This window comes from Eptatretus burgeri, unplaced genomic scaffold (genome assembly GCF_056783735.1).
Source record: "Eptatretus burgeri isolate ZD-2024b unplaced genomic scaffold, Ebu_testis_v1 Ebu_testis_scaffold_116, whole genome shotgun sequence".
Lineage (NCBI taxonomy): Eukaryota > Metazoa > Chordata > Myxini > Myxiniformes > Myxinidae > Eptatretus > Eptatretus burgeri.
The window spans coordinates 83,266-90,000 of NW_028222066.1; the positions used below are offsets into that span (position 1 = coordinate 83,266).

Here is a 6,735-nt window from a genome sequence, read left to right on the forward strand (position 1 = left end):
AAAAAGAACCAAAAAAACTTTTATGATTTTCTTTGTGGGACATGACAGGAAACAGAATTATTCTGATTACATACCTTAAAATGCTTTTTGGCATGTTCTTTAACACTTTAGTAAGTTTTTGAATTTTCTGACATACTTTTCAAATCATTCTTTGGAAATTTTCCATATGTGTGATAAATGCAGATCTCTTGTAACTGAGACAGAGGACGGACATCTTATGGCACAACTGAGGGTAATTCAGGGGTAGCATGTGGTATTTAAAGGGATGAATTAGCCCATTATTTCAGGGATCGATTTCCTGATAAAATCTGGCGAGGCAAATGATGTTATCCTGGAAGCACAGATGAGATTTGTTTGAGATAATATAGATAAAGTGAAGCCACTACTGTTAAGGTACATGTTTAAAAAAAACACTGGATCTCATGCTCATTCACCCTTTACAATCCAAACTAACTGCAAAATATGTTGCTTTTTAAATTTATCGCCATGTCCCAGGAACTGCAATGGAACTTCATATTAACAGTTCCTCGTGTCAACAAATTCAGTGTGTCCATTGAGAGACATGTTCAGTAGATCTACGGTGATAGAATTACCTACATGTGCAGCATATTTATTCAGCATCTAACGCATTGGACTCTTCAGGTTCGAAACCAACTGGAAGAGCAACAGAATTTGGGCAGTCGACACAAGTCACATATTTCAATGCATTTCAGTCCTGCAAGCAGACGTGGGCACTTTGCAGCATCCTTGCAATTACCATCTTTACAAAAAGAGGTGTGTTACATCTCGGACTTCGGCGGGGGCAGAATCCTGTGTCAACATGATCATCTGCAGTCCATTTTCACCCTGACTGTTGACTGTTTCATACCATTTTACCCTGACTGTTTCATCCACTGTTGCATGGTTCATCCAAATTTGGCTTTGGGACGTGACTGCTGCACCAGATACAGGTTTGGAATCTGGGTCTGAGAGCATGCTGTCGGAATGCATCTTCCGTGGGAGGCAGTTGTGCAGCCGGTTTATCACTTGTAGTGGGCAAGTCGGTACTTTAAGTCATTCCGTGTTTGAAAGCACCTTCCCTTACTACCATACAGCCGAAGTGCAGAGGTGCAAGCACTTTCCAACCACTTCTGATCAGAGCCAGAGACATCACGAAGTCCAGCAACCAAATGTCCAGACTCGCATTGACTTGACAGTGTAGAGAATGCAGTTTTCTTCCCTATCCGGAAAAGTGCGCCGGTCGAGCCACATCCTGTCAGTGCATGAACTGCAGGAAGGCATTGGAAAATATCACTGCCAAGGTTTTCAGCAATGGAATGTACAGTGATAAACCGCTCTGTTGTGGTGTATCTTCCACCATGGCCAGCGTGCATGAACACCTGCTCACTCAAAAGTCCTTGGTTCATATTATACAGGAGTGTCACGAGTACATCAGTGTCATCGCCACGAATGAAGGTCCTGGATACTTGGGAAGAGAAGCTTATTGCGTGGAGAACCATCCTTGTATCAGCCTCTTCTTGTGTACTGTAAAGATCTAGCAAAGACTCATGGCCAGTATTGGAAACTTTCACCACTTCTTGACCGTTCCGAAACCCCCCTGCCACAACAATGGACTTGCCATATGGAATTCTGTCCTGCCCATTTTCAGTCACATACTGACTGACAAATGCAACAACATCTGGCTTGTTTCCTGGTCCCTTCAGAAACTGTCTGAAATGGGGGTACTGTCCTGTTGCCAAGGATGAGGTGTGTCTGCACGACACTGGTCACTGAGCTGCCTCGACGTTCTCTTTCACTGGCTTTTATGGATGATGTGTTGTCATATCTGTCAAATACTAATGTGACTGTATTGGCTCCAAAAACGTGGTTTTTCAGAATTCTGACCACCCTCTTGAGAATAATTTCCCACCGAAGTCATGATGCATTTGGACCCCAAGACCAAATGTAAGTGGAGTGTGTGTTGAGCACGAGAGGGAAATAATATTATGATATATGGCTCGCACTCCAAGTAAATCATTTCCTGTGTTACCTTCGGAGACACCAGATGCATCAGGAAATAAAATCTCTCAACAGGTCGGGAAACAAAATATGATCTGCATTTCTCAATCTGTAACCGGTTACTCGGTTCATACTTACGCGACTGAAATGTGATGCCATTGGCAGCTTGGCGTATTATACCTGCAGCTCTGCGTGGAATTAAATGACTGATTGCCAACCTCTTGTGCATCGTTTACCGGTCCAAATTCTCCTTGCTCACTCACTTCGACACGTAATTCATGCACCCTTCTGAGTGCATCCCCAACAGTCACCATATTTGAACACACAAAGTCAGAGTTCCCTGTTTGAGAAATAAACACGATCCTATCACCATCATGGCGTCTCGGTTTTTCAGCTTCAGCTTCCATGATGAGAATTCTTGCCCTTGGTTCTGCCCACTTGCTTGTAGGATCTCGACAAACCTGTTTTGTAACTCAGACAACAATATTACTGACTTTTCGTGGGAAAATACCGAATGTTCCAGTTCCTTACACAGCTGGAGAAAGGCACAGTCATAAGTGAGGGGTTAATTCAGACAGTTTTCCACCTTTTAGAAGTGGACAACCATCCTTTTCCATAACTGGACATTCATATTATTCATTTAAAACAGGTCTTGCTTTGTTCTACCACTGGGAGGGGTTACTCATTTTTTAGGGCTTTTTTAGCTCGCCTGTTCGAAGAACCGAGAGCTATAGCGATACCCCCGGCGTGAGCGAGAGCGTGAAAATGTTAAATTTTTTGTATTGCGGAAAAACTCCTCGACGGATTTCAACGAAACTTGGTGGGGGGGTTAGGTTTGGTCCAAGGATCATGCCATTAGATTTTGGACTTGGTCCCCCCCCCCCAAAAAAAAATTGTTAGAGAAATTTTTGTTTTTGCATTTCCACATGTTTTAAGTGATTTCCAACCCCCCCCCCCCAAAAAAAAATTGTTGGAGAAAAAAAGAAATTTTTTTTGCATTTCTACATGTTTTAAGTGATTTCCAACCCCCCCAAAAAAAAAATTGTGAGAAAATTTTTTTTTTTGCATTTCTACATGTTTTAAGTGATCCCCCCCCCCAAAAAAAAATTGTTGGAGAAAAAAAATGTTTTTGCAACTTTTTTTTCAACAAAATTTAGATTTTTTTTTGCATTTCTACATGCTTTAAGTGATTAGGATTTCGTCGAAACTTCGTGGTGGGGTTAGGTATGGTCCAACGATCATGCCATTCGATTTTGGACGTGGCCCCCCCCCAAAAAAAAATTGTTAGAGAAAAAATTTTTTTTTTTTTGCATTTCTACATGCTTTAAGTGATTTACAACCCCCCCTCAAAATTGTTTGAGAAAAATTTTTTTTTTGCATTTCTACATGTTTTAAGTGATTTCCAACCCCCCCCAAATTTTTCGAGAAAAAAATTTGGGGGGGGTTTTCTACATGTTTTGTGACTCCCCCCCCCCCCCCCCAAAAAAAAATTGTTAGAGAATTATAAAAAATATTAATTATTAGACGTCTTTTAAAAACGATAAATGTATAAACAGGCGAGCATTGGGTGGCTTTGACACCAACTCTGGTTCATGGGCTGGCCGCTGCACTACCAGCCTTGCCGGCTCCACTGATTCTCCCACTTCTTGCCCCTCATCCTACCTCTGCTCTTCACACTTCAATGTCTTCTACTTCAGTATCAGCTCCCCCTCTGTTGTCCCAAACTGTGTGGTGTTCTAACATCTGTGTTCTCCATTCTAACCTAACAGATATCTCACTCTCAATCGGTACACTCATCACCACAAACATGCTCCTTCCTTCCTCTCAGCACACGTCCCCCTCTTCCCAACCCCTCAAATCTTGTACCTCCCCCTACCCGCTCCCTTCTTCACCATACCTCTACCAAATCGTCTCCCCTCCCTCTCAAAGAAACCTTCACACTCTTCCCCCTCAAGCTTCTCATGACAATGAATAACGTGCAACATTTATTTATGACAAGACGAAAACAGTTTGTGCACAAGTGAAAGAAAAAAGAGAGTAATTCAGTGTCCATACCTTTTTTATGTTCTCAACTTCATTAAAATAATGTTGCAAGATCCGTTCAGCGACACGGATTACTTCTGGCAAAATGCAAGGAATGTTCAGATGTTCAAAACTGAGACAAGGAAGATTTCCCAATGGGAAGTACATTTCCAGTGATTACTCATTTGCATCAATAATGATGCCAGGAAACAAATGATACTCGCCAAGTTATAGTCCAACCAAACCGGTGCAGCATAAGAAAACAATCACGCGTCATCAAATTGGAGCATCATTGATCAATACATTCCTGGTCACTCACCGACCTTCGCAGCAAAAGTAGAGATTGTGAGGTTGAAATAATTTTCACAAAGAAAGACTTCATGAACTCTTGAAGTTGGATCTACATGAGATGTAAAGAAAGAATGAATAAATTATTTGTTCAACGCTTCATAAAAGATAATTAAAAAATTGAATCCACATTTTCAATTTTAAAATGCCCCATTGTTAGTAGCAGAAGGGCACTCGGAAGAGCGCACACCTCCGCCAGGTAACGCCTGACCTACGAGAACACACCGGGCCCAATACATGTTTGAAATATCGACCTATGGGTCGTTTTTGGCCCGATCTCTCAATGGTGAAGAATCACTTTAAAAATTAAATAATTCTTGTTTCCGGATTGGGATTCGGATCTTCACCAAAATTGAATCAATTCCTCCTTGTCGCCCAATGTGTCCAAGTTTCGTCCGAATGTGTCCACAACTTTTTGACATCTGTCCACAATCCCAACCCTGAAGCGTGCCGGAGGTGTCGCACTTTCGTCATACCGGCTGCGATGACGAGTTCAATCAAGTCGCAACTTCTGGGAATGTGGGAAAAGAGAGAGAGAGAGTTGTAAAATAGGGGATCATGAGTAAATTTTAGTTTTTGGTATACACTATCGGGCTCGTATTAGAGCGAACACACAGAAACGTACAACAAGAGTAGAAGTAGACAAGAGAGGAGAGAGAGGGAAGGTAAAAAACAGTGTGGAACAGAGACATGAGGAGGTCTGTGGAATGGAGAGGGATGGGGTGGTGTACACGGGGTGTACAAGGTGGACACCACAGGGACTTTCAGGAAGGAAAGCAGGGAATTTGAAGGAGGTGTGTTTGGGGTGGATTGGTGGGGACGAAAAATATCATAGTTTTGGATGGGGGAAGATGAGGTGGTGGTGAACAGCTGTTTTGAAGATCTGGGAGTGGAAGAGTCGAAATGAAGAGAGTGTGGGAGTTTGTTCCAAAGGTGGAGAAAAAAAAGAGGAATGAAAGAGTGAAGGTGAGCAGAAATTCTTGATTTTGGTAGTTTTACCAGAAGGGAGTTGCTGGCGGACATTGAGTGCCCTGCAGAAATATGGGAGGGACGTATCGCAGAGAGAGCCGGGGGGGGGAGACCGTAGAGGAGACGGCAGAAGACAGAAAGACCACCAACCTGCTTGCGGTGAAAGAGTGAGAAACCCAAACACTCAGCCTCTTCACTGTAGATACCGATGATCCGAAATGTCATGGTGTCCACAAAGTGAAGCCGAGAAAGGTGAGAGACGCGAACACCAGCAAGAGAGGAGAGCAGTACTCCATCAGGCTGCGGATGAAAACTCTGTTTGTCGTCAGGAGCTCAGGTGGGCCGAGGAAGGACTTTGCACGACGGAGGATTCCCAGTCGGTGCCTGGCTTTGGAGGCCAGGTTGGAAATGTGGCTTTCCCAAGAAAGATCATGGCAGATCGTGAAATCCAGAAGCTTGAAGGAAAGGACTTCTTCTCGAGGATTGTTGAGATCGGAGATGGTGTGGGTTTCCAGACGGTCCTTTCAGAGACATCGTGAGGGTGTGAGATTTGTCATGGTTGAAAGACATGTTCCACGTGTTGGACCAGTTAGTGATTTTATCCAGATCTGCAGAGAGCGAAGAAGCTGCTGCTTGCCGGTCTGAGTGATGGCAGATGGTACGGCAGAGGGTGGAGTCATCAGCAAAGAGATAAAGAGGATTTTACAGAGAATCAGAGAGATCATTGATGAAAACCAGAAAAAGAACAGGACCCACAACGCTGCCTTAAGGACCTCCAGCGTGGACAGGAAGAGGGGATGAGAGAATGCTATTAAGGACCACACGTTGGCTGCGACAGGAGAGGAAGTCTGTGAGCCATGAGTGGAGATGTACTTGGATACCATCGGGAGAGAGTTTGGTGAGCAGGGCAGGGTGCTTAGCCCTATCGAAGGAAAGAGATATGTCTGGAGGAAGGAGAAGAGGAAGGATTTAATGTCTGAAGCGATGATGGATTCCATAACCTTGCTGATGATTGGGTGAAGGCTGATTGGTGTGTAGTTGCAGGGATCTGTTTTTGCACCTTTTTTATGCAGGGTGGTAATGTTTGCTGATTTCCAAGAAGATGCCAGATGACCTTGATCAAATGAGAAGGTGAATGGAACAGAGAGAGGGTGAGCAAGAGCAGAGGAGCAGGTTTTTAGGACACGTGGGCTGATGCTGTCTGGACCGGTTGCAGAATCTGAGTCGAGGTTTGACAATAAACTCTCCACCTTGTCAGGAGAAGCTCGCTGCAACTGGACGCGAAGTTTAGGCATTCAGCCTTTCATGTGCGGTGTCAGCTGTGCGGCCATTTGGGGTAAGGGAGGGGATGGAGGGGGAACATACACCAGAAACAGATTTGATTGGACCCCACCAGGA

At 43.9% G+C, this 6,735-nt stretch overlaps 1 long non-coding RNA gene across 1 annotated transcript; it reads right to left on the reverse strand.

Annotated features, from left to right (window-relative positions):
• Position 1: 1 nt before the first annotated feature.
• On the reverse strand, positions 2 to 6,720 carry LOC147007549 (uncharacterized). The gene is made up of 3 exons (XR_015054126.1): positions 4,340 to 6,720; positions 4,054 to 4,153; positions 2 to 331 (listed from the first exon to the last, which is right to left on the reverse strand). It is a non-coding gene; the product is annotated as an uncharacterized LOC147007549 (long non-coding RNA).
• Between the last annotated feature and the right edge of the window lie 15 nt (positions 6,721 to 6,735).